A 12,931-nucleotide genomic window follows, 5' to 3' on the forward strand; every position below is an offset into this window, starting at 1 on the left:
GGAGCGCAACCTGAAAACATTCATCCCGAAGCTACTTCAACCCGAGGTATGATTGTATTAGTGGAAGGTGTAAAAATATGTATATTAAAAAGGTAAAGGTACCCCCGCCCGTATGGGCCAGTCATGTCCGACTCTGGGGTTGCGTGCCCATCTCGCTTAGGAGGCCGGGGGCCAGAGCTGTCCGAAGACACTTCCGGGTCACATGACAAGCTGCATCTGGCGAGCCAGCGCAGCACACGGAAACGCCGTTTACCTTCCCGCTAGTAAGCGGTCCCTATTTATCTACTTGCACCCGGGGGTGCTTTCGAACTGCTAGGTTGGCAGGCGCTGGGACCGAGCAACGGGAGCGCACCCCGCCGTGGGGATTCGAACCGCCGACCTGACGATCGGCAAGTCCTAGGCGCTGAGGTTTTACTCACAGCATATTAGCCAAGGGGAAATGCATTAAAAATGGGGCATGTTAGGAGAGAGGTGCATTAAAATGCTGGTGGTTTTTTTTTTTCACGTGCTGATGAAAAAGAGCACAAACTCATGTGGAGAACACTGCTGGGAGTTGTTTATGTTTGTTTTCCAACGTATTTCTTACCGATAAAGAATTCGGCGTGGCGCATGCAAATTTTCATTCTGAAAGCGTGGCCCAGAAAAGAAAAGGAAAAGTTTGAGAACCGCTGGTTTAGAACATTTATACCCTGCTCTACAGCCGTAAAGGCTCCCCCAGCAGATTGTTGTTGTTTGGTCATTTAGTCGTGTCTGACTCTTCATGACCCCATGGACCAGAGCACGCCAGGCACTTCTGTCTTCCACTGCCTCCCGCAGTTTGGACAAACTCATGTTGGCAGCTTCAAGAACACTGTCCAACCATCTCGTCCTCTGTCGTCCCCTTCTCCTTGTGTCCTCCATCTTTCCCAACATCAGGGTCTTTTCCAGGGAGTCTTCTCTTCTCATGAGGTGGCCAAAGTATTGGAGCGTCAGCTTCGGGATCTGTCCTTCCAGTGAGCACTCAGGGCTGATTTCCTTCAGAATGGAGAGGTTTGATCTTCTTGCAGCCCATGGGACTCTCAAGAGTATCCTCCAGCACCATAATTCAAAAGCATCCATTCTTCGCCCATCAGCCTTCTTTATGGTCCAGCTCTCACTTCCATACATCAGTACTGGGAAAACCATGGCTTTAACTATACGGACCTTTGTCGGCAAGGTGATGTCTCTGCTTGTCTCAGCAGATTACATATGATCAAAACTAGACTGTCCCAACCCGCAGGTTTAGGAATCTAATAAAGCATGACACACAAGGCGAAAGGGGCAGGGAGGAAAGAGGAAAATGGAAACTCAGGCACCAATGTCTAAACCATCATAGAATCATAGATTTGTAGAGAAATGACCAGCTGGCACAGTTCAGGGCCAGGAGGTCCCTGATGGAGCGGACTTCTCACAGCAAAACTGATGGAGCAAGCTCCACTTCACAGCTCTCCCACTGGTGGAATGAAGTGGGATGGGATTTTAAGTATCTAAAATGAATCAACAAGGTAAACAAGGTCCATGCCAAAAGCCTGGCAACCCTGCCCATTGGGTGTGCCACCCCATCTCAAAGCCCCAGGCCTTATTCCCTTCCTACGGACCTTTCATAAATTAATCTAATTAGAAACTGTCGGATTAAAGCGGCTGAAAGCGCTGTTTCGACACATATCATTTTACTTCAACTCACTTGTGGGAACAACTCAGAGGTCGTGAAAGAAAGAAGGTTAACAACAGGAACTATTAGAAATGACTATCAAAAGCAGCAGAGATATGAGATGATCAGAGCTCCCCCTCCGAACTTGAAGCATGGGAAGTCCCAACAAAAAAATTATAATTTGGCAGAATATTTGCATTATTTGATACGTATATGTATAATTTGGAAGATTTAATGTGATTGGATTGGGTTGTTAAAATGGAAAACTTAATTAAAATGATTTTTAAAAGAAAAAAGAAAGTTCCGTTTCGACAAGGCGCAACTAGGCCTGGTGCTCAGCGCATCAATCCAGGCTGCCCTGAGTGCAAGCCGGCCAGAGCATTACGACTGCAGAGATGCCTCCCTAATGCCTTATTGCTTTTCCAATATCGGTTTCCCTCCCCTAGTTTATGAATCTAATGTCCCCCAAAGGACGGGCCGTAACTCTTTGCTGGTTGCCATTCCCAAGGTGGTGAGAGGAAGCAGGTCCTGAGCATATGATCTAACACCGAGGCCGTTATATATGTGAGGCATTCCAGCTGTTCCATTGATTCGGGCTACATGATGTCGCTTTATTGATCCTGCTGATTGGGGAGGGCAGGCTACCATCAGGAGGAAGGGGAGGGGGTCACTGGAAGCGAGGCACCATCTTTCCCTCATTTACGCTCCTCCGTCCAGGCTTAATGGCCTGCTCTAATTTGTCTAATGTCTGCTAACAGCCAATCAATTGGCAATAAAACTCGGGCTGCGTCTTCCCTTGCAGGAGGCAGCCGCAAGGGCGATTTGCAAACTCTGCAAAGTGAAGATCGCTGCCAAGGAAGATTCAGGGTTCTTCCCCCAAATCCCAGGTAATGTCTGGGCTAGAATTTGCAGCTGCTGCTATGAGGAGGAAGCCTTTATAGCAGGCATAGGCAAACTCAGCCCTCCAGATGTTTGGAGACTACAGTTCCCATCATCCCTGACCACTTGTCCTGTTAGGGATGATGGGAGTTGTAGTTCCAAAACATCTGGAGGGTCGAGTTTGCCTATGCTTGCTTTATAAAGGTAAAGGTAAAGGTACCCCTGCCCGTATGGGCTAGTCTTGCCAGACTTTAGGGTTGTGCGCTCATCTCACTCTATAGGCCGGGAGCCAGCGCTGTCCGCAGACACTTCCGGGTCACGTGGCCAGCGTGACAAGCTGCATCTGGCGAGCCAGAGCTGCACACGGAAACGCCGTTTACCTTCCCGCTAGTAAGCGGTCCCTATTTATCTACTTGCACCCGGGGGTGCTTTCGAACTGCTAGGTTGGCAGGCGCTGGGACCGAGCAACGGGAGCGCACCCCGCCACGGGGATTCGAACCGCCGACCTTTCGATCGGCAAGCCCTAGGCACTGAGGCTTTTACCCACAGCGCCACCCGCGTCCCTATGCTTGCTTTATAGTAAGTAATAAACACTATGCATTGTATCAAATTGTAGATTTCAAGTCTCATAAAGTTCAATGAAAAAAAGCACTACCCTGTAATATTACATATGGTATGTACAATTGTTTATGGGGTTTTTTTTATTAATTTTGCTGTAAAAATGTGTGAGATTACAATATTGTATTCATTTGCATTACCTAGAGCCTGTTCTACTGATGAAGCCTAGGATGGCAAAACAAGGCCATCCCGTCATGGGGATTGGAACTGCCGACCTTCTAATCGGCAAGCCCTAGGCTCTGTGGTTTAGACCACAGCCCCACCCACGTCCCTTGCTTGGAGGGGTATTTTTTGCACTAATAGCACAACAGAAGCAAGGCAAAGCACACAAACCCAAACCCAAAAGAAATTGTGGTATAGAAAGTTGCAGGATTTTAGCAAGAAGCTCTGGGGCGTGCACCAACTAGAAACAGTGTGTTGGCCTTGAATCTTTTCCAGGCCCAGACTCGTGTGAAAATCAAGATTGCACAGAACCAGCCTGATTCCATCATGAGTGCAAATCCTCCCGAATGCACCAGAATGGAGGGGGCTTGGGGTGACTCAAGGTATCATCTAGCGCTCAGTGGTGCTGACCCCCCCTCCAACACACAGCCAAGCTTGCCAGCCAACTTCCTTTCTCCACAACTGAAGAAGAGGAGGAGGAGGAGGAGGAGGAGGAAGAAGAAAAGTTTGGACTTGATATCCCACTTTATCACTACCCGAAGGAGTCTCAAAGCTGCTAACAATCTCCTTTCCCTTCCTCCCCCACAACAAACACTCTGTGAGGTGATTGAGGCTGAGAGACTTCAGAGAAGTGTGACTGGCCCAAGGTCACCCAGCAGCTGCATGTGGAGGAGCGGGGAAGCGAACCCGGTTCACCAGATTACGAGTCCACTGCTCTTAACCACTACACCACACTGAGAGCAAGTCAATGTTTTAAAAATCCATATCAGCAGCACACACATCTCATTCTAATCCCAGCACAAGGCAGCAGCTGGAGAGGCGGCCAGCAGGACACCTGGGGAGCTCCGCTATTGGCAAAGACATAGGTTGTAATCCAAGGAAAGCATCGCCCACTGACCCCTTTGTTAAGCCGGACACCCAACCGAGATGCAAAATTAGGTCAAAGCAAGGCCTCTGTGTAAATCAAAGGGCTGGAGCGTTGCTGATCCTTTCCGGCACACTGTATAGATTGCACACACATGGACTCACGCAGGGAGAAAGTTCAAGTAGGTCACTGCTTTCCTGGAAACACCTAAGGTAGAAACCGCAGTACAGAGGACCTTCCTCTCCGCATCTTCACCGTATGCCGGCCAATCAACAACGTCCTCTGGGTGCCTCACAACTGTGCAAACCACAAAGCTAAATCAATCTATGCAGAAAGTGACCGATCACAGCAGCCAGCATATAACCATCATAAAAGGTAAAGGTAAAGGTACCCCTGCCCGTACGGGCCAGTCTTGACAGACTCTAGGGTTGTGCGCCCATCTCACTTAAGAGGCCGAGGGCCAGCGCTGTCCGGAGACACTTCCGGGTCACGTGGCCAGCGTGACGAAGCTGCTCTGGCGAGCCAGCGCAGCACACGGAAACGCCGTTTACCTTCCTGCCAGTAAGCGGTCCCTATTTATCTACTTGCACCCAAGAGTGCTTTCGAACTGCTAGGTTGGCAGCCGCTGGGACCGAACGATGGGAGCACACCCCGCCGCGGGGATTCGAACCGCCAACCTTTCAATCGGCAAGCCCTAGGCGCTGAGGCTTTTACCCACAGCGCCACCCAGGTCCCATAACCATCATAAGGCAACATGAAAACAGAGCCATAACGCAGCCAGCGAGGAAAACAAAATAGTTCAAAAACTGGAAAGCATTTTTTAAAACCCTAGTTGTTCAAAGGTCTGGGGAAATAATAAAATAATGTCTTCACCTAGCATGGAACATATCTTCTTCTTCTTTTATTTTTGGGCTATCACTTGTAGCCAAAGCATAAGCAACAGGTGAGCCTCTCTGGACAAAGTGTCCTATAACCGGGGAGCCACCACCAAGAAGGCACTGCACATATGTCTAATGTTTGGCATGTCCATAATCAATGAGCCACCTCTCAAATAAACCTCTCCTGAACATGTAATATACTGTATGTGAGCCAATGTAAAAGTATACCCTCCCATCACTAAGACCCTTCTCTGTGTTCCCCTGCCATCAGCAGTGTGCATGAGAGAGACGCTGAGGGATAGGGCCTTTTCAGTTGTGGTGCCCAAATTATGTAAAAGCCTCCCTAGATAGGTGACTGTGGGCCCAAGACTGTCAGCTTTTAGACACTGTGAAAAATTGTTTTTTAGAACCACTGCCTCCTTGAAATATTTCAGTCTGAAGCAATTTATTTATTTGGATGCCTTTTCCCTCACGATGTTCTTGTTTTGTCTACTGTGAGTCACCAAAGACAGAATGTGAATGAATAAACTAAACTATTAGCATTCTTATTTCACATCTAGACAGTGCTTCGTTTGATAAACGGACATGTCTGCTCTGTTCTGTCCAAAGGACTGAGCTAAAATGCAGCTCGTTCTTCACAAAACTTTTCACTGTTTTTTGGGCGATGCAAACAGAGTGGAGGGCATGCACAGCACAGTCCCATCAAGCACTTTGCCAAAGAGGGAGGGGCAACAGATGCGAATTGGGACCGGTAGGGCAGATGGCAGGGAGATTGACAGTAGGTGGCGCCAGAGCCCACGAGAGGAACCAGAGCCATTGGCAGGCCGAGCCAACTAATTCTGATTAGAATTCTGGCCGTATCCCATTCCCTGTTGAGTTCTACGAAGCCAGCACAGAAAGCCCCTGATTTCTCCAGAATGTCTCTGGGGCCTCTGTCAGGGCCCTGAAACACAACTGGGGAGTTAAGGTGAATGGAGGTTTGCCCTCCTAGGTGTGTGACATCATACTGGGTTCATAAGGAAAGGGTTAACTAATTGTAAAATGACTAACCAATGGGAACCCAAGGGGAGGAGTTAGAGTTATGAGTTAGGGTGTTTGAGAAGTCAGCCTGGAGTTAGAGAGGAGATGGGGAAGATAAGTCAGTGGGTTGGGCTAGTCTGGTGGGAGAGAGTGAGAGAATCTGTTAAGAGGAGTCAGTTGATATAATCAGTCAGAAGGTATTAGGAAGGAATAGGCCGGTAAAGAAACTAAAGTTAAGAAACTAACAGGAATATTATCGGAGAAACCATAAACTTGTTAAGGCTTATGAAATAAACTTGTTTATTTGGTTCAATTTAAACAACAGTCTGGACTCAGTGTTTAAAGTTATAGTTAAAGCTATGGTTTTCTCAGTGGTGATGTATGGAAGTGAGAGCTGGACCATAAAGAAGGCTGATTGCCGAAGAATTGATGCTTTTGAATTTTGGTGCTGGAGGAGACTCTTGAGAGTCCCATGGACTGCAAGAAGATCAAACCTATCCACTCTTATGGAAATCAGCCCTGAGTGCTCACTGGAAGGACAGATTGTGAAGCTGAGGCTCCAATACTTTGGCCACCTCATGAGAAGAGAAGACTCCCTGGAAAAGACCCTGATGTTGGGAAAGATGGAGGGCACAAGGAGAAGGGGACGACAGAGGACGAGATGGTTGGACAGTGTTCTCAAAGCTACCAGCATGAGTTTGACCAAACTGCGGGAGGCAGTGGAAGACAGGAGGGCCTGGCGTGCTCTGGTCCATGGGGTCACGAAGAGTCGGACACGACTAAATGTCTAAACAACAACAACAACAGGTTGCTGGCAGCAGGGAAGTGAGCACAGTGGTGGCACAGGGATCAATAGACCATTAAACGTCCGGGGACCCTGTGTGGTTGCCACAAGAGCCTTCATGTACAGTGGTACCTCGGGTTACATACGCTTCAGGTTACAGACTCCGCTAACCCAGAAATAGTGCTTCAGGTTAAGAACTTTGCTTCAGGATAAGAACAGAAATCGTGCTCCGGCGGCGCGGCGGCAGCAGGACGCCCCATTAGCTAAAGTGGTGCTTCAGGTTAAGAACAGTTTCAGTTAAGAACGGACCTCCAGAACGAATTAAGTACTTAACCTGAGGTACCACTGTACTGGGGACATCCCCATGGACACAACCCACGAGGAATTTCTTATGCAGAAGGAGAGCTCTTGCTCATCTCAGCAAGTTCCCAGGGGAGAACATCCTGGGCTTACCTCCCATTTCACCAGGCTCAGAGTCCTGTACCATGAAGGCCAGCGATAGTCTTGGGCCGCCGGCCACGGTGGGAGGTGATTCAATTCACCTCCATTTCATCTCTCCTCTGAGTGAGGGCCCTCCGCGCCAAGCCCACACAACAATCACATTCCCCAGTCAATTGACAGATGACATAATTTTTGAAATCTTGGTTTACACACACTCCCACCGCGCTGGCTGATTGATAAATTAGACACTTACAAGGCTTGTGCTAATCAATGGAAGCGTCCGTTTGTAGCAACAAGAGGCAAGCTCGGGAGAGCTCATTTTTCAAGGTAACAGCCTGCCAAGAGCAAGCATTCAGCGAGCAAGGAGCCCTGCCAAGGCATCCATTAGCCGAGGCTGGGCTCACCCCAGAAGCAGCCGGCCTCTGCCAGGAGGAGCAGGCCTTACCCTTCCTGGGGGTTTGTGACATTGGGCAATGGAGTTCCACCTTCGACGGAGCTTCGCACACAGTGTCCTGCAGGGCATGTAGTATGCAAAGAATGTCGGTGGCTGTGGATTCTCTGCACTGAGCTTCTAAGGTATTATAATCACAGAATAGTAGACTTGTAGAGCTGGAAGAGACCCGAAGCATCCTCTAGGCCCAACTACAATGCAGGAATCCCAGTTAAAGCAGCCCTGAAAGACGGCCATCCAACCTCTGCTTAAAGACCTCCATGGAAGGGGAGTCCATAACCTTCTGAGGGCATCTGTTCCACCATCAAATAGCTCTTAAGGTAAAGGTAAAGGGACCCCTGACCATTAGGTCCAGTCGTGACCGACTCTGGGGTTGTGGCGCTCATGTCGCTTTATTGGCCGAGGGAGCCGGCGTACAGCTTCCGGGTCATCTGGCCAGCATGACAAAGCCGCTTCTGGCGAATCCAGAGCAGTGCACGGAAACACCATTTACCTTCCCGCCGGAGCAGTACCTATTTATCTACTTGCAGTTTGACGTGCTTTCGAACTGCTAGGTTGGCAGGGGCAGGGACTGAGCAATGGGAGCTCACCCCATCGTGGGGATTCGAACCACTGACCTTCTGATCAGCAAGTCCTAGGCTCTGTGGTTTAACCCACAGCGCCACCCGAGCTCTTACTATAGAATATAATTTAAAGCATGTCCAATGGTCATTTAAACTGCATGATGGATGACTGTAATTTTTTACTCACTGAGCCTCATTTCCACGCACCCTTCATTCCCAGGAGTCGTTTGTTTGCTTTCCCCTGCTTCAGAGGGTAGGACCTGAACAATGGTTTCAAGTCACAAGAAAGGAGATTCCGACTAAACATCAGGAAGAACTTTCTGACAGTAAGAGCTGTTTGACAGAACGAGCATCTCCACCCCCATTGTTCTGCCTGGACACTGAGATCCAGTGCTGAGGGCCTTCTGGCGGTTCCCTCACTGTGAGAAGCAAAGCTACAGGGAACCAGGCAGAGGGCCTTCTTGGTAGTGGTGCCCGCCCTGTGGAACGCCCTCCCACCAGATGTCAAGGAAATAAGCAAGTATCTGACTTTTAGAAGACATCTGAAGGCAGCCCTGTTTAGGGAAGTTTTTAATGTTTAATGCTTTATTGTGTTTTTAATATTCGATTGGGAGCAGCCCAGAGTGGGAGGGTATAAATAATAAGTTGTTGTTGTTGTTGTTGTTGTTGTTGTTGTTGTTGTTGTTGTTGTTCTCCTCCTCCTCCTCCTCCTCCTCCTCCTTCTCCTTCTCCTTCTCCTTCTTTCTCCTTCTTCTGTTTGCTATAGCCTCAGTTTTGCCTGTTTGGAATCAACTGCTTGCTTAGGCACCCTGAAGCCTGAGGGAGCCCGATAATTCATTCCTAATCTTTCCTATCAGGAAGCCCTAGCTGGTTTAGCAGCACTTTCATCTACATAAACACATATGGGAATCTGTCCGCATGTGCTGCTGACTGCATGAGGATGCATATGACGTGATGCTTGGAAACTGTTCTTGCAGCGACTCTACTTGCAAAGCTGGCAGGCCAGACACTGTTCTTCAGTTGGGGATGAGATCATGCCTGCCTCACGCACATGGAATGCAATGATGACCTCCTGGGATCTGGCGGGGGTGGGGGGTTGACTCCAGAGAAGTGTAGCAGGCCTTGCCACAAAGGACTATTTGACTGACTGGTGTGTGTCATCAGGGAAACGGGACTGAAGGCTTTTTGAGATCACCACGATTGCCCAAGCAATGCACAGCCACTTGAAAAGAAGCTAGCCGGACTGCAGCAGACAGATGTACATGCTCAGACTGAGAGTCAGTGGGCACTCAAAGAGAAACAGCTCTCCTCTTTGAATCACACACAAACAAACACACACAAACACCACACATGGATGAACTATTGGAAAACTGAACTCAATTGCCTACCGGAACTCTTTGGCATGCATAGTCTGCAGTGTTTGGTTTGTGTTGCTTTATGTTACAGAGTAGACTTTGCCGGTTGCAATCACTAGGACTTGCATTGTTAGAAAATAACAAGGTTGTTTATCATAGAACCATAACAGGGCAGTGTTGGAAGGGACTGCAAGGCCCATCTAATCAAACCCCCATGGAATCACAGTTAAATAACCCCAGACAGATGACCATCCAACCTATCTTTAAAAACTTCCAGGGAAGCCCAGTACTCCATTTCACTGTCGAACAACTCATAGGGGTTGTCCACATTTCTGCTTAAAAACATATGGGCCCAAGTGGTTTTTTGCTTGACCTACACTTTCTAGGCATGAGCCCAAGCAGTTTCCCCCTTGCCTTGCTCCTTTCCAAGGAAAAACCGCTCTCTAGTGCTCAATCAGAGCAAGCATCAATCCGGAGAAAACCTAAATTGTCGTTTGCTCCAACTGAACGCTAAAGAGTGGTTTTCCCCAAACACAAAGCAATGGGATAAGAGGAAGCCCTTACTGTCAGAAAGTTCTTCCTCATGCTTAGTGGTAATCCCTCTTCCTGTAGTTTGAATCCATTACTTCAGGTCCTACTCTCTGGAGCAGCAGAAAACAAGCTTGCTCCATCTTGCATGTGAGAAGCCATTCAGATCTTTGAAGATGCTGTCATATCACCTCTCAGTCTCTTTTCCAGACTAAACATCCCAAACTCCCTCAATCTTTCCTCACAGGGCTTGGTTTCCAGACCCTTGATCATCTTGGTTGCCCTCCTCTGTAGACCTTCCAGTTTGTCAATATTCTTCTTAAATTGTGGCACTCAGAACCGGACACACTATGCCAGGTGCGGTCTGACCAAGGCAACATAGAGTGGGATTATTACTTCCCTTGACCTGGACACTAGACTTCTGTTGATGAAGCCCCAAATAGCATTAGCTTTTTTTGCTGCTGCATCACACTGTTGACTCATGTTAAACTTGGGTTCTGTGAAGACCAATTGTTTTTGGTCACGTGTACTGCTGACATGTACTGGGACGTGGGTGGCGCTGTGGGCTAAAGCCTCAGTGCCTAGGGCTTGCCGATCGCATGGTCGGCGGTTCGAATCCCCGCGGCAGGGTGCGCTCCCGCTGTTCAGTCCCAGCGCCTGCCAACCTAGCAGTTCGAAAGCACCCCTAGGTGCAAGTAGATAAATAGGGACCGCTTACTAGCGGGAAGGTAAACGGCGTTTCCGTGTGCGGCTCTGGCTCGCCAGAGCAGCGATGTCACGCTGGCCACGTGACCCGGAAGTGTCTTCAGACAGCACTGGCCCTTGGCCTCTTTGAGTGAGATGGGCGCACAACCCTAGAGTCTGTCAAGACTGGCCCGTACGGGCAGGGGTACCTTTACCTTTACTGCTGACAAGTCAGTGGTCCCCTATCCTATATTTCTGCATCTAATTCCTTAGAATAAAAATGCCATGAATATAGGAAGTGCCTAACTTCAATAGGAGTGTGTGTAAACCAAGTTTGTAGATCTAACTTAACAAATCTAGAGAAGATTAGGGCAGCTATGTTTTCTCCTTTCTTCTCAGAGGATAGATCCCAGGTGATCTCTCATCTTGAGGTCCCACAGAGAAGTGTAGGAGGAGGAAGTTGTAAACAGGATTCAAACTAAGATGTACCTATCTAAACATCAAAGAGGTAGGGAGCTCAGCAGAGCAGTTATCTTGGGATAGTCTAGAATAGTCTAGGAATCTGGAGGTTCTTAACTCTGACTCAACCACACGGATTCCTCTTTTGAAATCTGTGTTGTGCCCAAACTTTCAAAAAGAAAATCACAATTTCTGTACTCATCATAGAGAATAGGGAGGCATCTGAAAATACAAGAGTCCAGGAGCACTCATGAATGCATTGGTAGCCCAAATATGTCCTGAAACTTAGGTAATTTGGGGGTTACAGCAACGGTGCCTGGATTGCTCAGAGCGGACCTGTTATTTTGCTTCCAGTGCTGCCTGCAGCCTTGCACAATGCCCAGCCTCTTTATTCATTTATTGGCAGATTTATAGACTACACTTTCATAAAAAAAAATATATAGCAAGGTAGTATACAGAACACAATATTACAATAAGAGCAGTAAAGGTGTCCATAAAAAGGTTAGTCAATACCGGTCAGTTATAAAGAAATTCACACTTCAAAGGCTTGTCTGAGTAACATAGCGGTTAGGAGATGTCTAACAGAAGACAGGGATGATAGCTGCCAAACCTCTCCTGGCAGGTAGTTCCACAGGGCAGGGTCTGTCCCTAGTAAAGTCTGGCTGAACCTCAGGGGTGTGGAGGAATCACAAGAAGGGCCCATCAGAGGATCTCAGTGATGGAGGCAAACCATAAGGAATCTGATAGTACTTTAGGCCTAATATGTGATTCCTCCGGGGTGGGGGTGGGCTAGATTACCCTCAAGGGTCTCCTCCAACCCTACATGCCTATGTTTAGGGTTCTTTGTGAATTAACCAAATACAGTGGTGCCCCACAAGACGAATGCCTCGGAAGACGAAAAACTCGCAAGACGAAAGGGTTTTTCGTTTTCTGAGGTGCTTCGCAAGATGGATTTCCCTATGGGCTTGCTTCGCAAGACGAAACGTCTTGCGCCTTTTTTAAAAAAACCACCAATGCATTCCTATGGGAAACCGTCAATACACATTGGTGCTTCGCAAGACGAAAAAACTCGTGGAACGAAAAAACTCGCAGAATGAATTAATTTCGTCTTGCAAGGCACCACTGTAACATCAAACCCAACCCAGCCTGATAGCCACCTAATGCAGTTTTCTCATCATCAATGTGTTTGTTTCATAGAATTAGGGAATCATATAAATGTAGAGATGGGAGGGACCACACAGGTCGTCTAGTTGCAGGAATCTTTTGCCTAACATGGTGCATATTGTTCAGGTGCCTGGTTATCGTCTTTCGAAGCAACTACTCTATTCCGAACTTAAAAATAGAAAGCATATTTCCGGTGGTCAACAAAAGAGGTTCAGAGACTCTCTGAAGGCAAATCTTAAACAAATGTAGTATAAACACGGACAACTGGGAAACACTGGCCTGTGAGCGTTCCAGTTGGAGAACAACCTTTGCCAAAGGTGTCATGGGCTTTGAAGACGCCCGAACTCAGGATGAAAGGGAGAAATGAGCTAAGAAGAAGGCACGCTTGGCAAACCCTCACCGTGATCAACT

The 12,931-nt window shown here is 48.0% G+C and overlaps 1 protein-coding gene across 4 annotated transcripts in view; it reads right to left on the reverse strand.

The window, feature by feature from the left end:
• Nucleotides 1-12,931, reverse strand: part of PLXNA4 (plexin A4) — a 618,767-nt gene that overhangs the window by 291,387 nt on the left and 314,449 nt on the right. Inside the window, exon 1 of one of the 4 annotated variants that reach the window (XM_083401720.1) lies at nt 4,358-4,490. The exons of the other annotated variants lie outside the window; for them this stretch is intronic. The gene's annotated coding sequence lies outside the window, so the exon portion shown is untranslated. Of the gene's footprint in view, nt 1-4,357; nt 4,491-12,931 lie in introns of those variants that run through there. 4 annotated transcript variants of the gene reach the window in all.

Source organism: Podarcis tiliguerta (genome assembly GCF_965153285.1).
Source record: "Podarcis tiliguerta genome assembly, chromosome: 10".
Classification (NCBI taxonomy): domain Eukaryota; kingdom Metazoa; phylum Chordata; class Lepidosauria; order Squamata; family Lacertidae; genus Podarcis; species Podarcis tiliguerta.